Source organism: Heterodontus francisci, chromosome 6, assembly GCF_036365525.1.
Source record: "Heterodontus francisci isolate sHetFra1 chromosome 6, sHetFra1.hap1, whole genome shotgun sequence".
Lineage (NCBI taxonomy): Eukaryota > Metazoa > Chordata > Chondrichthyes > Heterodontiformes > Heterodontidae > Heterodontus > Heterodontus francisci.
Genome location: NC_090376.1, coordinates 100,408,232 through 100,431,751, shown reverse-complemented (window position 1 = coordinate 100,431,751; position 23,520 = coordinate 100,408,232).

Genomic DNA, 23,520 nt, shown 5'->3' with positions numbered 1-23,520 from the left:
AATGAGGCCTTACCAAGGTCCTGTACAGCTGCATCATCACCTCACGGCTCTTAAATTCAATCCCTCTGCTAATGAACGCTAACACCCCATATGCCTTCTTCACAGCCCTATCCACTTGAGTTGCAACTTTCAATGATCTATGCACATAGACCCCAAGGTCTCTCTGCTCCTCCACATGCCCAAGAACCCTACCGTTAACCCAGTATTTTGCATTCATGTTTGTCCTTCCAAAATGGACGACCTCACACTTTTCAGGGTTAAACTCCATCTGCCACTTTTCAGCCCAGCACTGCAACCTATCCAAGTCCCTTTGCAGACGACAATAGCCCTCCTCGGTATCCACAACTCCACCAACCTTTGTATCATCTGCAAATTTACTGACCCACCCTTCGACTTCCTCATCCAAGTCGTTAATAAAAATCACAAACAGGAGAGGACCCAGAACTGATCCCTGCGGCACGCCACTGGTAACTGGGCTCCAGGCTGAGTATTTACCATCTAAGACCACTCTCTGCCTTCTATCAGTTAGCCAATTCTTAATCCAACTGGCCACATTCCCCACTATCCCATGCCTCCTGACTTTCTCCATAAGTCTACCATGGGGGACCTTATCAAATGCCTTACTAAAATCCATGTACACCACATCCACTGGTTTACCCTCATCCACTTGCTTGGTCACCTGCTCAAAGAATTCAATCAGGCTTGTGAGGCAAGACCTACCCCTCACAAAACCGTGCTGACTGTCCCGAATCAAGCAGTGTCTTTCCAGATGCTCAGAAATCCTATCCCTCAGTACCTTTTCCATCAACTTGCCTACCACCGAAGTAAGACTAACTGGCCTGTAATTCCCAGGGTTGTTCCTATTCCCTTTCTTGAACAGGGGCACAACATTTGCCACCCTCCAATCACCTGGTACCACCCCCGTCAGCAGAGAAGATGAAAAGATCATTGCCAGCGGCTCTGCAATTTCATCCCTTGCTTCCCATAACATCCTTGGATATACCCCGTCAGGCCCGGGAGACTTGTCTATCTTCAAGTTATTCAAAAACCCCAACACATCTTCCCTCCTAACGAGCACTTCCTCGAGCTTACCAGTCTGTTTCACACCGTCCTCTTCAGTAATACACCCCTTCTCATTCGTAAATACCGAAGAGAAGTACTCATTCAAAACCTCACTTATCTCTTCCGGCTCAACACACAGTCTCCCGCTATTGTCCTTGACCGGACCTATGGTCCCCCTGGTCATCCTCATATTTCTGACATACGCGTAAAAGGCCTTGGGGTTTTCTTTTATCCTACCCGCCAAGCATTTTTCATGCCCTCTCTTAGCTCTCCTAATCCCTTTCTTCAGATCCTTCCTGGCCATCTTGTATCCCTCCAGAGCTATGCCTGTGCCCTTTTTCCTCAACTTTATATACGCATCCTTCTTCTTCCTAACAAGACTCTCAACCTCTCTTGTCAACCACGGTTCCCTCACATGACCATCCCTTCCCTGTCTGACAGGGACATGCTTATCAATGGCCCCTACTATCTGCTCCTTGAAAAAGTTCCACATTTCGACCGTGCCCTTCCCTGCCAGCATATGCTCCCAACTTATGCTCCTCAGTTCCTGCCTGACAGCATCATATCTACCCTTCCCCCAATTGTAAACCTTGCCCTGTTGCACATACCTATCCCTCTCCATTACCACAGTGAATGCTACAGAATTGTGATCACTATCTCCAAAGTGCTCGCCCACCAACAGCTCTATCACTTGCCCTGGTTCATTACCTAGTACCAAATCCAATATTGCCTCCCCTCTGGTCGGGCAGTCTACATACTGAGTCAGAAAAGCTTCCTGGACATACTGCACAAACACTACCCCATCCAAACTATTCGATCTAAAGAGTTGCCAATCAATATTTGGGAAGTTGAAATCCCCCATAATTACTACCCTGTGACTTCTGCTCCTTTCCAAAATCTGTTTCCCAATCTGCTCTTCCACCTCCCTGCTGCTATTGGGGGGCCTATAGAAAACTCCCATCAAGGTGACTGCTCCTTTCCTGTTCCTGACCTCAACCCACAGTGCCTCAGTCGGCAGATCCTCCTCGAAAATTCTTTCAGCAGTTGTTACACTATTTCTAACTAACAATGCCACCCCCCCACCTCTTTTACCACCATTCCTAATCTTATGAAAACATCTATAACCAGGTACCTCCAAAAACCATTCCTCCCCCTCACCTATCCACGTTTCAGTGATGGCCACAACATCGTAGTCCCAAGTGCCCATCCACGCCTTCAATTCACTCACCTTATTCCTGATGCTTCTTGCGTTGAAGTATACGCACTTTAACCCTTCTCCGTGCCCATCTGTCCTCTGTGACAGTGCTACCTTCCCCAATACCTCACTACACTCTTTGTCTTTCTGAGTGGACCCACTGGTCCCTGGATTACAAGTCCGGTTCCCATCCCCCTCCCAAACTAGCTCTGTGTCAGAGTTATCCTGAATAGATTATGTCTGAATAAATACAGGAAAAACAGAAAGCCCATAAACTATGGACAATTATTCAATTCTTTCTCACAATTTCATTCACTATCCGTGATAGTTTTCTTGAACAGTATGTAATGGAACCGACGAGGGAGCAAGCTATCCTAGATCTAGTCCTGTGTAATGAGACAGGAATAATTAATGACCTCATAGTTAGGGATCCTTTTGGAAGGAGTGATCACAGTATGGTTGAATTTAGAATACAGATGGAGAGTGTGAAGATAAAATCCAATACCAGGGTCCTGCGCTTGAACAAGGGGGACTACAATAGAATGAGGGAGGACTTGGCGAAAGTAGACTGGAAACAAAGATTTTATGGTGGGACAGTTGACGAGCAGTGGAGGACTTTCAAAGCAATTTTTCAAAGTGCTCAGCAAAAGTATATTCCAGTGAAAAGGAAGGACTGGAAGAAAAGGGGTAATCTGCCATGGGTGTCTAAGGAAATAAGGGAGGCTATCAAATTGAAAGAGAAGGCATACAAAGTGGCCAAAAACAGCATAAAACTAGAAGATTGGGAAAACTTTAAAGGTCAACAGAAAGCCACAAAAAGAGCTATAAAGAAAAGTAAGATAGAACATGAGAAAAAACTAGCACAGAATATAAAGACAGATAGCAAAAGTTTCTATAAATATATAAAACGAAAAAGAGTGGCTAAAGTAAATGTTGGTCCTTTAGAGGATGAGAAGGGGAATTTAGTTATGGGATATGATGAAATGGCCGAGGCATTGAACAGGTATTTTGTATCGGTCTTCACAGTGGAGGACATTAATAACATGCCAGTAATTGACACAGAGACGAATGTAGGTGAGGACCTGGAAACAATCATTATTACGGAAGAGGTAGTGTTGGGCAAGCTAATGGAGCTAAGGATTGATAAGTCTCCTGGCCCTGATGGAATGCATCCCAGGGTACTAAAAGAGATGGCGGGAGAAATAGCAGGTGCACTGGCGGTAATTTTCCAAAATTCGCTGGACTCTGGGGTAGTCCCAGCAGATTGGAAAACAGCAGATGTGACGCCACTGTTTAAAAAGGGGGGTAGACAAAAGATGGGGAATTATAGACCGGTTAGCTTAACCTCTGTAGTGGGGAAGATGCTTGTGTCTATTATCAAGGAAGAAATAGCAGGGCATCTCGATAGAAATTGTCCCGTTGGGCAGACGCAGCATGGGTTCATGAAGGGCAGGTCATGCTTGACAAATCTTTTGGAATTCTATGATGACATTACGAGCAAGGTGGACAGTGGGGACCCAGTGGATGTGGTGTACCTGGATTTCCAAAAGGCCTTCGACAAGGTGCTGCACAAGAGGCTGCTGCATAAGATAAGGATGCATGGCGTTAGGGGTAAAGTATTATCATAGAGAGAGGATTGGTTGACTAACAGGAAGCAGAGAGTGGGGATAAATGAGTGCTATTCTGGTTGGCAATCAGTCACTAGTGGTGTGCCTCAGGGATCGGTGTTGGGACCGCAATTATTTACAATTTATATAGATGATTTGGAGTTGGGGACCACGTGTAGGGTGTCAAAGTTTGCAGATGACACTAAGATGAGTGGCAGAGCAAAGTGTGCAGATGACTGTGAAACTTTGCAGAGGAACATAGATACATTGAGTGAGTGGGCAAAGGTCTGGCAGATGGAATACAATGTTAATAAATGTGAATTCATTCATTTCAGTAGGAGTAACAGTAAAAAGGATTATTACTTGAATGGTAAAAAGTTGCAGCATGCTGCTATGCAGAGGGACCTGGGTGTCCTTGTGCATGAATCGCAAAAGGTTGGTCTGCAGGTACAGCAAGTAATTAGGAAGGCAAATGGAATTTTGTCCTTCATTGCTAAAGGGATTGAGTTTAAAAGCAGAGAGGTTATGTTGCAGCTGTATAAGGTACTGGTGAGGCCACACCTGGAGTACTGTGTGCAGTTTTGGTCTCCTTACTTGAGAAAGGATGTACTGGCACTGGAGAGGGTGCAGAGGAGGTTCACTCGGTTGATTCTGGAGTTGAGGGGGTTGGCTTATGAGGCGAGACTGAGTAGATTGGGATTATATTCATTGGAATTCAGAAGAATGAGGGGGGATCTTATAGAAACATATAAAATTATGAAGGGAATAGATAAGATACAAGTAGAGAGGATGTTTCCACTGGCAGGTGAAGCGAGGACAAGAGGGCATAGCCTCAAGATTAGAGGGAGCAGATTTAGGACTGAATTAAGAAGGAACTTCTTCACCCAGAGGGTTGTTAATCTATGGAATTCCTTGCCCAGTGAAGTAGTTGATGCTTCTTCAGTAAACGTTTTTAAAGCTAAGGTAGATATCTTTTTGAACAATAAAGGAATTAAGGGATACGGTGAGAGTGCGGGTAAGTGGATCTGAGTCCACGAAAAGATCAGCCATGATCTTATTGAATGGCGGAGCAGGCTCGAGGGGCCGGACGGCCTACTCCTGCTCCTAGTTCTTATGATCTTATTATTTTGTAATACTATAACATAGAGTTAAACATTAAACCTGAAGGAGCAGAAAATTCTGAATCCCCTTTTGCTTCTAAGTTTAAGTAAACTTGGGTCAACACCTGCCTCATGAGGGCATGATGGGAGTTCATGTGCTGCTCTTTGTTTAATGTTTGGAAAGCTGGTGCAGGTTTTCTTTCTCTCAGATAATCAGAGCAATAGCAGTAGACTATTCAGCCCCTCAAGCCTGTTCCACCATTCAACTAAATCATGGCTGCTCTGTATCTGAACTCCATTTACCCACCTTGATTCATAAAAGAACATAACACATGTATTGTGTTTAAAGGGCACAGAGCACATCTCTGTTTAAACAGCTCAGTACATACTATGCATGCTTTTTAATTCTCCATCTTCCTCCTCTATATTTCTTTATTTGTACTTTGCTGCTCACATACATTAGAAAATATGCATATACATTTGATATTTCCACGTTGCATTCCATATGTAAAACAATATTTTAAATATTTGAAACTGAGTAAAAGGCTTTATTTAATTGACTGAAAAAAGAATTGTGCCAAGCATCCACCAGTGTGCAACAAGAAGAAAAATCACAGGTCACACATTGTCCCTCATTTCATGATAATCTGGCACTAACTTGAATTTAAGCTACAAACCTTCTACCTGACAGATTCAGTCAACTACAAACTAGTCATCCTACCAGCTGAGCTAATTTCTCAGCTGAGGACTGAAGCACAGTATGAATGTAATGGCACTTTCTAACTCACTGAAGCAGCCTTATTTGTTTATGCCCTGAAGCACTGCGCACAACAGAGATGGAGAACAAGCCAAGCAGCAACAACTGGTCATGACTGTGGATGGTTTTGTCCTGAATTAGCAACTGACACAAACCAAAGAATACTTTCAAGCACCCATATTGATCCTGTTGTAGACAAATCAGATTCATTGACAACCAACCAAATTAATACTGACCAATAATTCAATTGCTTCATCAATACCCAAAATTCAACAAGGAATTACAGGATTATAATAAAAAGTGTATTTTTAGCAGTGTTTCTGATGTAAAGAAAATCTATTTCACATTTTTAAGTAGTTTATTGGTGAGAAACATAAATTGTTAAATTGATTTAGTGTAGTATTAGGATCAAATCCTCTTAGGATATGCTCTTAAGGTGTAGACTATGCTAGCACTTCTGTGTCTAAATCAAAAGGATGTGGGCTCAAGTTCCACTGCAAAAGTTTGGGACTGATTGTTCAGTGCAATACTGAGGGAACGATGCATCTTTTGGGTGAAATGTTCAACTGTAGCCTCATCTGCCTTCTCAGATGGATTTAAAAGATCCCTAGTCCTATTCAAAGAGGAGTAGGGGAGGAGCAGGCCACAAAATTAGATAAGGCCTGAAAACAAACATGGAGATCACGATGCATGATTAACCCATGTCCATTGCTTTCAATGCAGGCAACATGCAAACTTCATGCTGCCTGCTCATTTAATTGATTCCTGCACGCAGCCAACGCTAAGCATTGTGTTTAATGACTGTATGCCCAGTAGGGGATGCAAAATCGTGAAAGACTAGCACCACCTAAAGCTAGCCTGCACTATTTAAAGGCAGCCTGCACCTCTTAAAGGGGAAGTGCATTGTGGCTGGAGCAGGTGCTCGAAGTGGCTGGGGAAGAATGTCTGAACAGGAAGAAAGCTGAATAATGGCACAATACGGCTAGACAGAAACTGAGAAGGTAGTGGGAGCAGATAGTCATCACAGTCAATGCAGCAGTCTTGCCCCGAGGACCTAAATGCAGTGCCACAAGAAGTTCAATAACCTCACACATCTGATCAAAGTCAGTGAATGCATCTTTAAATGCCAAATCCTTACAAATGAACCACTAGCTTCACACTCTGCTCAATTTACCACTAATTCCCCCACTTCACTCACCTACCAACAATTCCTGTCAACCACGTCTCATACCTCACGTTCATAGCTTCACCTGACCCTCACACATTTAGCTCTGCTGCAAGCCTGATACCCCTATCTCAGAGCTTGCACACACTTCCAGTTATTCCTCCATGACAGACACATTGCCCAAACACATTGCACCATACTCATAGACACACATCCCTCTCTCTCTTGCAGGACAAGGTGGCACATAACTGCAGTGGAGGAGGACAGTCACAGCTGCATGGCCTTACCCTCATGGAAGAGAAAGGCCACGACTGGGGTTGTGGCCAGTGAGGGGGCTGAATGCATAGAAGATGATGGGAAGCTTATACCTAATCTTCCTTCTCACATTCCACTTGTGCTTCATTCCACAATCTCTTTCTGAATCACAAGCTGCAGATGGTGTAGCCAGGCTCTTCTTGCTTTCCACACCTCTCCTCACCCTTGTGTCTTTCTCCATTTAGATGCCCAAGAACTGCAATCTGGCCGGGCAGTGATGTAGGAGCAGGAAGAACAGAGGGAAGGTTGATGAATGGGGAATTGGAGTTACATTTACTGGTACCACAGTCAGTTGAGCTGATCACAGATAGCTGGGAAGAAAGGGGATGTTAGTTGCCTCCCTCATTCCTCCTTCCCATCCTCTTCCTCCTCCTCATCCTCAGCTACTTGCCATATACCCGGTGGCAAGGGGTGTGCCCTCATGGTAGGATGTAGCCTACCATGATGAATCGTGATATACACTCTGCCGAGTATTGCAGGGCTCCTGCAGAGCAGTCCAGGTAGTGGAAGCATTGCTTAAGCATCCCAGTGGTCTGCTCTGATTCATTTTGTGTGGCAGCATGGCTCTCGTTATATGCATGCGACCCACATGTGTTGGGTTGTGCACCAGAGCCATGAGTCATGTGGTCAGCAAATAGCCCTTGTTGCCCAGTAGCCACCCTTTGGCTTGTCATAGAATAGAATCATGGAATCATAGAAAGTTTATGGCACAGAAAGAGGCCATTTGGCCCATCATGTCTGTGCCAGCCGAAAAACTTTCCAGCCATTCTAATCCCACCTTTCAGCATTTGGTCCGTAGCCCTGCCAATTACAGCCCTTGAGGTGCATATTCAGACTATTTTTGAATGAGCTGAGGGTTTCAGCCTCAACTACCCTTTCAGGCAGTGAGTTCCAGACCCCCAATGCCCTCTGGGTGAAAAAATCTTTCCTCATCTCCCCTCTAGTCTTTCTACCAATCATTTTAAATCTATGCCCCCTCGTCACTGACCTCTCTGCTAAGGTAAATAGGCCCTTCACCTCCACTCTACCCAGGCCCCTCAAAATTTTGTACATTTCAATCAGATCTCCCCTTAGCCTTCACTGTTCCAAGGAGAACAACCCCAGCCTATCCAATCTTTCATCACAGCTGCATTTTTCCAGTCCCAGCAACATCCTCGTAAATCTCCTCTGTACCCTCTCTAGTGCAATTACATCGTTTCTATAATGCGGTGACCAGAACTGCACACAGTACTCAAGTTGTGGTCTAACCAATGATTTATACGGTTCCAGCATAACCTCCCTGCTCTGACATTCTCTACCTCGGCTAATAAAGGAAAGGATTCCATGTGCCTTCTTAACCACCTTATCGACCTGTCCTGCTACCTTCAGGGATCTGTGGACATTTACTCCAAGGTCCTTCACTTCCTCTACAGCTCTCAGTAGTTTCCCATTAATAGTGTACTCCTTTGCCTGGTTTAACCTCCCCAGATACATCACTTCACACTCCTCCGGGTTGAATTCCATTTGCCACTTTTCTGCCCATCTGACCAGATCACCAATATCTTCCTGCAGCCTACCGCTATCTTCCTCGCTATTTACCACACAGCCAATCTTTGTGTCATCTGCAAACTTCTTGATCATACCCCATACATTTATGTCCAAATCATTAATATATACCACAAAAAGTAGGGGACCCAGTACTGAGCCCTGCAGAACGCCCACTGGAAACAGCCCTCCAGTCGCAAAAACACCCGTCAACAATTATCCTTTGTTTCCTGCCACTGAGCCAATTTTGTATTCACCTTGTTACATATCCCTGGATCCCATGGGATTTTATTTTTTAACCAGTCTGCCATGTGGGACCTTGTCAAAAGCCTTGCTAAAATCCATGTAGACCTGCACTACCCTCATCTATCTTCCTTGTTATTTCTTCAAAAAATTCGATCAAGTTTGTCAGACAAGATCTTCCCTTAACAAATCCATGCTGACTATCCTTGATTAATCTGTGCCTTTCTAAGTGACTGCTTATCCTGTCTCTCAGACTAGATTCCAATAATTTGCCCACTACTGACGTTAGACTGACTGGCCTGTAATTATTCGGTCTATCCCTCGCTCCCTTTTCAGACCGACGTACAATGTTAGCAGTCCCCCAATCCTCCGGCACCACACCTGTATCCAGTGAGGACTGGAAAATGATGGTCAGACCTTCTGCTATTTCCTCTCTGGCTTCTTTTAACAGCCTAGGATGCATTTCATCCAACCCTGGTGATTTATCAACTTTCAAGGATGCTAATCCCATTAATACATCCTCTCTCCCTTTGTTGATCACATCCAATACTTCACACTCCTCTTCCTTACCTACAATATCTGCATTGTCCTCCTGTTTTGCGAAGACAGACACAAAGTATTCATTAAGAACAATACCAACATCTTCCGCCCGTACACATAGGTTACAGAACGCGTGGCCACAGTCATCTTCGCAGTCATTGGAAATGCTGTTCCCACCCTGCTCTGAGGCTGCAGCTCTGCCTGGTACAAGTGGCACATTTCATGAGAATCTCCTCAGTGAAGCAGCACATCTTACACACGCACTGTACCTCGTTGAAGCTTTAAGAGGAATGCTCCCCCAAGACCCTGAGTGGATATGGCCTCCTGCTGAGAGTCCTTCTGCCCTTCCTCTTTCCTCGTCGAGTAGTTTGCCCTCCTCTGTCTCTGCTCATTCTCCCTGTCATGCTGCAGGCTAAGGTGGTTCGAAACTACTGCATGCATTACTACGAGCAATCAGTATGAGCAGAACCCTTGAAAGCAGAACCAAGGCTTTTAGCATTTGTCAATCCTGTAGACTTCAGAAACTTCAAATAGCAATATAAACCACCAAGCACTTCTATTAACTCAGCAGCAGCCAGTAGAAATCACTCAGCAGCTAACCTGAAAGTAGTTGATGTTGCCTTTAAATACCTTCGCTTGGGGGTGGGGGTGGTGGTGTAGTTTGTTCCTGCTGCCGAGCGTATGTTTAGCTGTGTGAGGTCAAGAATGGGTGTTAGCTGGAGTGTTGAGATCGTAAATGGTACTGCTGGAGTTAAATCAGAATTACACACTTACTGACATCACGATCTGCCTACTTTGCATACTTCTGGCACATGCTCCCATTACCCACATTGACAATCTATCCAAAGTGATGCCCAGTGCAGACTGCACCCAATGTGTCTGTGGAGGGCGAGGACACCAGTTTGGTACCAAAGCAGCATCCATAGCATTGAAAATGCAGATGCTATGCAACCAAATTTTGAGGCCTCAGTGTCCAGGCCAATATTTATCAATGCCAACAACAACAATTTATATTTATATAGTGCCTTTAACGTAACAAAATATTCCCCAGGTGCTTCACAGGAGCATAATGAAACAAAATATGACACTGAGCCACATAAGGAAATATTAGGCCAGTTGACCAAAAGCTTGGTCAAAGAAATAGATTTTAAGGAGTGCCTTATAGGAGGAAAGTGAGGTAGAGAGATGGAGAGGTGTGGGAGGCTATTCCAGAGCTTAGGGCTGAGGCAACTGAAGGTTGCCACCGATGGTGAAGTGAGTAAAATCGAGGATGTGCAAGAGGCCAGCATTGGAGGAGCGCAGATATCTTGGAGGGTTGTGGGGCTGGAGGAGATTACAGAGACAGGGAGAGGCGAGGCCATGGGGAGGGGCGGGGGCATGAAGGGATTTGAAAACAAGGATGTGAATTTTAAAATCAAGCCGTTGCTTGACTGGGAGCCAATGTAGGTTAGTGAGCACAGGGGTGATAGGGGAATGGGACTTAAGGCGAGCTAAGAAACGGACAGCAGAGCTTTGGATGACCTCAAGTTTACGGAGAGTAGAATGTGGGAGACCAGCGAGGAGTACATTGGAATAGTCAAGTCTAGAGGTAATGAAAACATGATTGAGGATTTCAGCAGCAGATGAGCTGAGGCAGGGGTGAAGTCAGGCAATGTTATAGAGGTGGAAATAGGTGATTTTAGTGATGGCACGAACATGAGGTCAGAAACTCATCTCGGGGTCAAATGTTACACCAAGGTTGCCAACAGACTGGCTTAATCTCAGAGTGTTGCCAGGGAGAGGGATGGAGTCAGTAGGTAGGAAATGGAGTTTGGAGTGGGGACTGAAAATGATGGCTACAGTCTTCCCAATATTTCATTGGAGGATATTTCTGCCTAAACAGTAATGGATGTCAGATAAGCAGTCTGATACTTTTGCAACAGTGGAGGAGTTGAAAGAGGTGGTGTTGAGGCAGAACTGGGTGTTGTCAGTGTATATGTGGAAACTAACGATGTGTGCTTTCAGATGATGATACTGAGGAGCAGCATGTAGATGTGAAATAGGAAGGGGCCAAGGATAGATCTTTGGGGGACACAAAAGGTAACGTTGTGGGAGCAGGAAGAGAAACCAATGCAAGTGATATTCTGGCTAAGATTAGATAGAGAAGAATGGAACCAGTTAAGAGCAGTCCCACCCAGCTGGGCGACATTGGAGAGGCATTGGAATGAGATGGCATGGTCAACCATGTCAAAGGCTGCAGACAGGTTGAGAAGGATAAGGAGGGAAAGTTTACCTTTGTCACATATGATGACATTTGTAACTTTGATAAGAGCTGTATCGGTACTGTGGCAGGGGTGGAAACCTGATTGGAGGGATTCAAACATGGAGTTCTGGGAAATATGGGAATGGTTTTGGGAGGCAACAATACATTCAAGGACTTTAGATATGGGACAGTCGTTTACAAGGACAGTGGGGTCAATGGTTGCTTTTTTTGAGGAGAGGGGTAATGATGGCAAATTTAAAGGAGATAGACAACTTGGCAGAGAGAACTGTTAACAATACCAGCTAACATAGGGACCAGGAAGGGAATTTGGATAATCAGCAGTTTAGTGGAAATTCGATTAAGGGAGCAGGAGTGGGTCTTATGGACGAGATGGTCTCAGAGAGGCCATGAGGGGAAATAGGAAAGAAACTAGAGAAAGATCCAAGTTCAGGGCTAGTGCAGAGCAGTAGAGGAAGTTTGGCCAGGTGGGCTCATGAAAGGGAGGGATGCGGGAGAGGCAGCTGATTGGATGTTCTTGATCTTAGTGACAAAGAAGTCCATGAACTCCTGGCACTTAATGTTGGAGGTGAGCCTGGAGGGGATAGGGGAGAGGGGTTTAACAAAATGGTTTGCAGTAGAGAAGAGAAGCCGGGGGTTATCTTTGCATTCCAGAATGATCTTGGAATAGTGAACAGTTTTGGCAGACGAGAGCAGGACCCGATAGTGCTTTAAGTGGTCCAACCAGATATAGCGGTGGATGACTAAACCAGTTGTGTGCCATATCCTTTCAAGTCTGCGTCCCTTGGACTTAAGGGAGCAGAGATGAGAGCCGTACCAGGTGGAGCAGTCAAGTTGAGAGAGAGGAATGGTTTTATTGGGGACTACAGCATCAAAGGTGGAGGTGAGGGTGTGGTTGAGCAAATCAGTAACTGGAGAAATATTTTGCCAAATGACATAGTTGGTATTTTGAAAATGCAGTTATAGGTGAATAGGGGGATGGTTTTTCCAGGGACGGATATGGAAGGAGGTAGGATTAGAGCGTGCAAAGGGGATATAAGCAATGAGTGATACAAGGAAGTTATTCCCCAAGCAACATCACTAAAATGGATTATCTGGTCATTATCTCCTTGCTGTTTGTGGGATCTTGCTGTGTGTAAATTGGCTGCCATGTTGCCTAGATTACAACTGTGAGTACACTTCAAATGTACTTCATTGGCTGTAAAATGTTTAGGATCTTCTGAGGTCATGAAACCCTCTAGATAAATGCCAGTTATTTCTTTTCCTATCTAAATTTGCGAATGTGATTATGAAAAATGGCCTGGTTATAGAATCCTTTACTTGTTTTACAATTTAAAAAATTATATTATCCAAGCATGGCATACAATATTGACAGAAATAAATTGTGTGGTATTTGCCCAATCTTTCTCTCAGAATTCAGTAATAGCAGGGCGATATTTTCTATGTAGATTAAATGGATAAAAAAACCAAATGAAGTGGAGTCAGACCAAATCTGGTGGTCTCAGATTTCATCCCAAGTCTGAATTGGCTGATTTCAGCCAGGGCAGTGTTGCGGGTACTAGAACTGGCTTTAAAATCCATGAATTGGGTAGGAAATTAACCATAAGGCATTCGCAAGCAATAAAGTGACCACTACCAGAAAATATATGTGAGTGGACGTTGAGTGGAGAGAAGATTGGTCTCAGCTCTATGGTCAGCTAACCTGATCACACTTGACAGATGAGGTCAAAGAGAATTCCAGTCAACAATGAGGCTATACCCCAGCCTGAGTTATTGGGATAGAAAGTCGGCAGGACCTGGTTTAAGGCCAAAACCTGGTGCTGGGTGAATATGAAAAGGCTTGGGGATTGACAGGAAATGGTCCTCAGGTCTCACCTACATATTTTCGGCATCCAAAGACAGCTTGCATGATGAGAAAGATCAGTTTTGGACTGTCCACCTTTCTGACAGCTGCCCTCAGGTAACTTGCAGGAGGGGTTTGAAGTAGGCGTTGTCGGGGGAGGCAGATCACAAGGGCTGTGGAGTTGGGGGAACATTTCTGCTCCGTGGTTCTACAGAATTTGTTTTTAAAACTTACTTTGATTGGCAGCCACTGGATTGCTGAATCATCCTGACCTTATTTTAGGCAGCTGTCCATTACTCCTTCAAATTGGGCCCAAGAAATTTGGCAATGGGCCCAATAGTTATACAGATTGGGCATAAGCTGTCGTCCCACTGCTAAATTAGCATATGTTATACTCATTTTTGCCCAAACTTGGGTGCAACGCACACCATTTTCTACCTCATCATTTTCAGTAAAGCAGAGGCAGAAACTAAGACAATCAGTAATATCTGCCTATGCACAAGCTATATGCACGTGTGTAGAATGAAATCTCAATCTAGTCCTAAATAATCACTGTCTGTAACAATCAATACTTGAGGGTTGGGAATACATAAAAAAGAATGCAAATTCCAATTGAATCCAACATAATTTTGGCAATTGCTGAAGCAAGCAATCCAAGCTAATAGACCATATACAGAAACAATCAAACCTCTTTTTGTAGCAGTACTGTCAATATAAGTACAATCTTTCAAAGGATTTGAACCCACGACCCTATACACAGCATGCTTGCAAAGATTTATTTCAAGACACTAGACTGTTCTGCTAGAAAATTGGATCTTTTCTTATCGTTTTCATCTGGATTAAACTTGCAAAATAGTAAAGCTCTTAACTCATAATTAGAACATAATCACTGAGGGTGGCTTGGATGTATTAATCTCTTACTTTAAGCATCAGTGCCCAAATACATAACAGATATTCTGGACACATTAAAATTCAAATTTCCTCATTCTCAGTCTCATGATATCTGAACAAGTAAGCTCAGGGTTGATGATGTGTTGCATCTTTATTTCACTGTGTATGAATTCTCAGAGAATGTCAAAATACTTTGCCATCCAGTTTCACTTTAAGAATTGCTCTATGTCAGATCTGTTGTAGGACAATCTTACCAAATGCACAAATAATCTTGGCACCAGACCAAAGACATTCTCAAATTAGATCAGATTTGCAAGTGGCTGCTACAGAAAACCTGAGCCTCAGTGTTAAAACCCCATGGTAGTTAATTCCCCCTGCATGTACAAAACCTGCTGCTTAGGCACCAGGTTTCATGTCATGCAAGGACAGGTCACTTCACTAATACATTTACAATGCAATTGCAGGAAAATTGGGAATCTGATGTAAATTGCACAGTTGTGCAAGTTTTCCAGGACTCAGGAAACCTGTCAGCAAAAGAAAGGTGGGAGCTGCTGGCTCCAGAATATAAATGCCTTTTTTACCATTCCTTGTGGGCCCGGAAGATCAGGAGTGATCCCCACAAACCTCAATCTCTCCTTCCCTCCCATGATCGCTACATTCCACCCCCACAGCTCCAATCTCTCCCTCCATCCCATGATCCCCCCAAACTCCAATATCCCACTCCCTCTTGTGATCGCCGACCTCTACCAGCCCCGATCTCTCCCTCCCTCCCCTTGGCGATCTCCAAGCTCCTTCCAGCCCCAATCTGTCCCTCGCTCTCCTCATGATATCCAATCTCCTATCTCCCCAGCCCCTATCTCTCCCCCTGTGATCTCTTCCTCCATGCCTCGGTTGACCTCCAACCACCCTCCAGCCCCAATCTCTCCCTCCCACTCCTCCATGATATCCAATCTCACCCCAACCCTCTCCTCACCCCCTCTGCAATCTCTTCCTTCCTCCCATCCTTGACATCCAACCATTCCCCAGGCCCAATCTCTCAATAATCAATAATTACCCCCAAACCCCAATATCTCAGTCCCTCCTGTGATCGCCGACCTCTGCCAGCCCCAATCTTTCCTTTTCTCCCTCCACAATCTCTGACCTCCCCAGCCCTGATCTCTCCCTTCCTCCCTCCCATGATTTCTGACCTGGAAAATTTGTGTCAGTAATTCTATGACTGGAGTGCCTGAGTTGCATAATGAAGAAAGCGCCCAAGAGGAAAGAAGCAGGCAGGGAGCTCAATGAGAAACTGGTCTAAACCACCTTGCCAGACTCATTCAAGTTCAAGACATTGACAAAGAAACTGATATGAAACTAGGTTAGTCCAAAACAGGAATTGAACTGTCTTTCCCTTATAAAGTGTATTAGATTTGGTAAAGATCTCAACTTGTAACTGTAACTGGAGAAAGTCCCACTTTCAAATCTTTTATAAATAAAGTTATTGCTTTTTAACCCCAGATAGTTCCTGACCAGCAGCTATTTAAGAACATTGATAGTCAATGGGACAGCTAAATGCATCACTATCACCTACTGTTGAACAGGTTACATTGTGAATGAGGATCCTGGATTTGTTTGGAGAATAACTTTGTACCAAGAATTGCTCATTTATTTTAGAGACCGAAAACATCAGAGGAGGAATTGCCCCTCATCGTCATCCTATTTATCTCTAGTATGGTCTGAAGCCTGATCCCACACCCATCGCCCCTGGAATTGCATGTTCGAATCCCTCCAATCAGGTTCCTGTCCCTACCACAGGACTAAAATCATTCTTATCAAAATCACAAATAACATTTTATGTGAATGTGACCATGGAATACTATCTCTTCATGTCCTCTCGACTTAACCGTAGCCTTTCACATGGTTTACCACACGATCCTTCTCCAGTGCTACTCCTCTGTCCTCCAGTTGGGTCGAACTGATCTCACCTGGTTCCATTCTTATCTACCCAGTCGTAGCCAAATAATGGTCTGAAATGGCTTCTCTTTCAGCTTCTGCACTTTACATCTGGTGTCCGCCTAGGATCTATCCTTTGGCCCCTCCAATATCATTCAAAAACACAATGTCAGACTTGCCATGTACGCTGATGACACCCAACTCTACCTCACCTCTTCTGGCCCAGCCACTGTCTCTAAATGTCAGTCAGCCTGTCCAACATTCAATACTGGATGAGTAGAAATTTACTCCAATTAGATATAGGGAAGACCAAAGCCATTGTCATTGGTCCCCGTCACAAACGCTATTCCCTAGCTACCAACTCTATCTCTCTCCCTGGTAACTCTCTGAAGCTGAAGCAGACTGTTCCCAACCTTGGTGTTGTAGTTGACCCCAAGATGAGCTTCCAACCTCATATCTGGGTGGTCACTCAGACCACCTATTTTTACCTTCATAATTTTGCCCAACACAGTTCACCTGTTGCTGAATCTCTCGTCTATGTATTTGTTACCTCTAGACTTGATTATTCTAATTTACTCCTCGCTGACCTCCATAAACATAAGGCCATCCAAAACTCTGCTGCCTGTATCCTAACTCGCACTAAGTTCCGTTCATTTATCACCCCTGTGCTCACTGACCTACATTGGCTGCTGGTAAGCAATACCTTGATTTCAAAATTTTCATCCTTACTTTCAAATCCCTCCATGGCCTCATCCCTCCCTATCTCTGTAACCTCCTCCAGCCCTACATCCCTCTGAGATATCTACACTTCTCCAATTTGAACATCTTGCACAATCCCAATTTTAATCGCTTCACCATTGGTGGACATGTTTTCAACTGAAAGGCTCTGAACTCTGGAATTCTCTCCCTAAACCTCTCCACCACTCTCCATCGCTTTCTTCCTGTAAGACATTCCTTAAAACCTACCTCTTTGACCAAGACATAGGTCATCTACCCTAATATACCCTTAAGTAGCCAGGTGTCAAACTTTGTTTGATAGCGCTCCTCTGAAGTGCCTTGGCACTTTTACTGCTATATAAATTTAAGCTTTTGTTGTTGTTGTTGCTGCTGTTAAAAAAAAAACTGTTAAACGCCTTAAATCTGTGACATTTTCTGCAGGCCTAAAATGGCTGGTGTCATAATGGATTAGCCTGTTGAAGTCAAGCTACAGTAGAGCCTGAAATGAAGGGTGGCCTTATTTGGAAGAGCAGGTCATCTGAGAGTAATAATTACTTATTAATTCTCCCTTGAAGTACCCATTTGAAATGGGAACAATATAACTGGAGCATTTTGGGTGTTCCAACTGAATTAAGGGACTTTGTCCGAATTTAAAAAAAATTCTGGAGCCTAAATGAGGCCATTGCGAGCATTTAGTTTGCAGTTTCTTCATGCTTAAATCCTTGTGACCACACTCTGGAGTGTTGTATATATCAGGTGCTGAATAAGCCTTGCTGCATACAACCAAGACACAGCAGCTCTTGGGTCCCAACAGTCACATTATCAGCCCCATTGTGATCACTATCCACTTTGAAAAAATGCTTTTGTGAAGGCAGACTAACAAAGTAAATTAGTATAGGGTCCTTTTACCTCTGGCATCTGAATTTCAATTTTGTCCAGACTGATGGGATCAAAGTCTCCAATATATGGCAGTGAGGATATTAACTGGAATTAGTCTGGACAGATATGACCCACTGTACGTAATTAGACAGCAAATTGACCACATCAGTCAGACAGACCATACAGATGGCTGGTGAATGAAATAGAAAATTCAAAACAGCTCAGTAGTAAATGCTTTTCTGAGGTTGATGCAAAGGAATATCAAGCTATTAATGTACAGTTAAGGATAGGGAAGAGGTGCCCTGCATCAGGCTTCCATAAACTAACCTTAGTGGCCACACTGAGTATCAAGAAAGGGAAAGTATTTACTTCTGTGTCAGCTGTGACTTAGTTGGTAGCACTCTGGCCTCTAAGTCAGAAAGTTGTCCTGTTCCAGAGACTTGACCACATAATCCATGCTGACACTTCAGTGGGCTACTGAGAGAATGCTACCCTGTCAGAGATACTGTTTGATGACAAATTAAACTGAGGTCCTGGTACAATTTCAAAGAAGAGCAGGGGAGTTGTCCCCAGTGCTCTGAACAATATTTATCCTTTAACCAATATCATTTAAAACAGATCCTCTGGTCGTTATCACATCATTGTTTTGTGCAAAATTGCCTCCTACGTTTCCTATATTACAACAGTGACTACAGTTCGAAAGTACCTAATTGGCTTTAAAGTGCTTTGGGATGTTTTAAAGTCTTTTTATCTTTCCTCAGCACAAATGCCTGAAAATACTGAATGGGAGGAGGACTTGTTTCAGTGAGTTGGAAAGGGATCTGGCTCAGGTGGATCAGAATCAAAGATTGGCTGGTTAAATAGTAAATGAGCAAAAAGAGGCCTTAAAGGGGAGGTGGTGGCGTAGTGGTATTTTCACTGGACTAGTAACCCAGAGACCCAGATATTGCTCTGGGGACATGGGTTCAAATCCCACCACAGAAGAAGGTGGAATTTGAATTCAATTAAATCTGGAATTTAAAGCTAGTCTCATGATGGCCATGAAACCATTGTCAACTGTTGTAAAAACCCATCTGGTTCACTAATGTCCTTTAGGGAAGGAAATCTGCTGTCCTTACCTGGTCTGGCCTACATGTGACTCCAGATCCACAGCAATGTAGTTGACTCTTACGTGCACTTGAAATGGCCTAGCAAGCCACTCAGTTCAAGGGCAATTGGGGATGGGCAATAAATGCTGGCCTGGCCTGCGAAGCCCACATCCCTTGAATGAATTTTTAAAAATGGCCTAGCAAGCCACTCAGTTCTATCTAACTGCTACGACATTCCCAGGCACTACCATCCCTGGGTATGACCTGTCCCACCAGCAGTCGTATACAGTTGGGAGGGACTTGCCCTGGGAGTCCTCAACATTGAAATCTCATGGCATCAAGTCAAATATGGGCAAGGAAACCTCCTGCTGACTGCACCTACTGCCCTCCTTCAGCTGATGAATCGGTACTCCTCCATGTTGAACACCATTTGGAGGAAGCACTGGGGGTGGGAAGGGCACGGAATGTACTCTGGGTGGAGGACTTCAATGTCCATTCAATGTCCAGTGGCTCGGTAGTACCATTACTGACCGAGGCGGCCGAGTCCTAAAGGATATCATTTGTAGACTGGATATGTGCAGGTGGTGAGGGAACCAACAAGAGGGCAAAATGTACTTGACCTCGTCCTCACCAATCTGCCTACCGCAGATGCATCTGTCCATGAGAGTATTGGTAGGAGTGATCACCGCACAGTCCTGGTGGAGGTGAAGTCCTACTTTCACGTTGAGGATACCCTCCATCGTGTTGTGTGGCACTACCACTGTGCTAACTGGGATAGAACTTGAACAGATCTAGCAATGCAAAACTGGGCAACAATAATGCTCTGTGGGGCAGCAGCAGAAATTTACTCAATCACAATCTGTAACCTCATGGCCCGGCATATCCCCCACTCTACCATTACCACCAAGCCAGGAGACCAACCCTGGTTCAATGAAGAGTGCAGGAGGGCATGCTAGGAGCAGCACCAGGCATATCTCAAAATGAGGCGTCAACCTGGTGAAGCTACAACACAGGACTACCTGTGTGCCAAACTGCGTAAACAGCATGCGAGAGACAGGGCTAAGCGATCCCATAACCAACGGATTAGATCTAAGCTCTGCAGTCCTGCCACATCCAGCTGTGAATGGTGGTGGACAATTTAAAAACTAACTGGAGGAGGTGGCTCCACAATTATCCCCATCCTCAATGATGGGGGAGCCTGGCACATCAGTGCAAAAGATAAGGCTGAAGCATTTGCAGCAATCTTCAGCCAGAAGTGCTGAGTTGATGATTCATCTTGGCCTCCTCCTGAAGTCCCCAGCATCACAGATGCCAGACTTCAGCCAATTCAATTCATTCCGCGTGATATCAAGAAACGACTGAAGGCACTGGATACTGCAACGGGTATGGGCCCTGACAATACTCCGGCAATAGTACTAAAGGCCTGTGCTCCAGAACTTGCCGTGCCCCTAGCCAAGCTGTTTCAGTACTGCTACAACACTGGCATCTACCAAGCAATGTGGAAAATTGCCCAGGTATGTCCTGTGCACAAAAAGTAGGACAAGGCCAAACCGGCCAATTACTGCCCCATCAGCCTACTCTCAATCATCAGTAAAGTGATAGAAGGTGTCATCAACAGTGCCAACAAGCGGCACTTGTTTAGCAATAACCTGCTCAGTGATGCTCAGTTTGGGTTCCGCCAGGGCCACTCAGCTCCTGACCTCATTACAGCCTTGGTTCAAACATGCACAAAAGAGCTGAACTCACGAGGTGATGTGAGAGTGACTGCCCTTGACATCAAGACAGCATTTGACTGAGTATGGCATCAAGGAGCCCTCGCAAAACTGAAGTCAATGGGAATCAGGGGGAAAACTCTCCACTGATTGGAGTCATATCTAGCTCAAAGGAAGATGGTTTTGGTTGTTAGAGGTCAATCATCTGAGCTCCAGGACATCACTGTCGGAGTTCCTCAGGGTAGTGTCCTAGGCTCAACCATCTTCAGCTGCTTCATCAATGACCTTCCTTCAATCATAAGATCAGAAGTGGGGATGTTCGCTGATGACGGCACACTGTTCAGCAACATTCGCAACTCCTCAGATACTGAAGCAGTCCGTGTAGAAATGCAGCAAGACCTGGACATTATCCAGGCTTGGGCTGATAAAGTGGCAAGTAACATTCGCGCCACACAAGTACCAGGCAATGACCATCTCCAACAAGAGGGAATCTAACCATCTCCCCTTGACATTGAATGGCATTACCATCGCTGAATCCCCCACTATCAATATCCTAGGGGCTACCATTGACCAGAAACTGAACTGGAGTAGCCATATAAATACCATGGCTACAAGAGCAGGTCAGAGGCTAGGAATCCTGCGGTGAGTAACTCATATCCTGACTCCCCAAAGCCTGCCCACCATCTACAAGGCACAAGTCAGGAGTGTGATGTAATACTCTCCACTTGCCTGGATGGGTGCAGCACCAACAACACTCAAGAAGCTCAACACCATCCAGGACAAAGCATCCCACTTGATTGGCACCCCATTCACAAACATTCACTCCCTCCACCACTGATGCACAGTGGCAGCAATGTGTACTATCTACAAAATGCACTGCAGCAATACACGAAGGCTCCGAGACAGCACCTTCCAAACCTGCGACCTCTACCACCTAGAAGGGCAAGGGCAACAAATACATGGGAACAGCACCACCTGCAAGTTCCCCTCCAAGTCACACACCATCCTGACTTGGAACTATATTGTCGTTCCTTCACCGTCGCTGGGTCAAAGTCCTGGAACTCCCTTCCTAACAACACTGTGGGTGTACCTACCTCACATGGACTGCAAGGGTTCAAGAAGGCAGCTCACCACCACCTTCTCAAGGGCAATTAGGGATGGGCAATAAATGCTGGCCTAGCCAGCGACGCCCACATCCCATGAATGAATAAAAAATGAAGTTCAGTACAGATGAGGTGCAATTCCATGAGGGGAAAGGAAGGAAATCCAAAGCGAGAGCTCACTTTATTGAATAAAGGTATAGAAATTAAAATGAAACAAAAAAGGAAGCTTACAATAAATGTCAGGCTCATAATACAGCAGAGAACCAAACTGAATATAAAAAAGTACAGAGAAAGGAAATAAGAGGAACAAAGTGTGCATGAGAATAGATTAGACAGTAACATTAAAGAGTGCCCAAAAGAACATACAGATCAGTGGTTCTCAAAGTGTGGTCCATGGACCACTGGTGGTCCATGAGCGTCCTCCAGGTGGTCTATGGGCTGGTCCAAAATGCAAATTGCTTACGTGCAGCACCACGGCTGAGGCCATATGAGAGAACAAATCAGGATCCCCATCCGCACCATTCACCTAACATCACACAACAAGACCAGCATGCATGGCATGAATAGTCATAACAGCAAGTAATGACAATTTGGTTTTATAAGCAAGATTTATGTTTTGTTTACAACATACAAGTACAAGATTGGATTTTCAAGATTTGTTTGGCTGGCAATAAAGAGCAACCAGTTGAACATGGAGCCCAACATAAGACTGAAGCTCTTCAGCTTCGAGCCAGACCTTATCTCATTGATGTCTCATCAAAAGCAGCATTAATTCTGATGAGTTGCTTTGCAGTAACAAGCAAAAGTGGGTGGGGTAGGACTTGTAGGTGGTCTGCGGGGTTTTTTACTCCAACTAAGTGGTCCATGGACAAAAAAGTCTGAGAGCCACTGCTATAGACAGTGAACGGGTCATTAAAGGAAGGTTGGGACCAACTAGGGACAAACAAGGTGAATTTACAGTGAGCATGGCTGAGGCACTGAATGAGTACTTTACATCTGTCTTCACTAAAGAAGATGATGCTGCCAATGTCACAGTTAAAAAGGAGGGGGTTAGAGAAATTGGATAGGATAAAAATAGATAAGGAAAAGGTACTTAAAAGATTTGCAGTGCTCAAAGCAGAAAAGTTACCTGATCCAGATAGAATGCATCTTAAATTGCTTAAAGAAGTAAGGGTGGAGATAGCAGAGCTTTTGGTCATAACCTGCAGCCCTCCTTAAATGTGGGAGTGGTGCCAGAAGACTGGAGGATAGCAAATGTTACTACCCCTATTCAAAAAAAGGGGAGAGGGATAAACTCATAAACTATAGGCCAGTCAGCTTAATATTGGTGGTAGGAAAACATTTAGAGATAATAATCTGAGCCAAAATTAAAAGTTATTTGTAAAAATATGGTTTAATAATTGACAGCCAGCATAGATTTGTTAAAGGCAGATCATGTTTAATGAATTTGATTGAGTTTTTCATGACGTAACAGAAAGGTTTAATGAGGGTAGTGTGATAGATGTGTCTATGGATTTCAAAAGGCGTTCAATAAAGTACCACATAATAACTTACTGGCAAAATTTAACCCATGGGATTAAAGGCTGT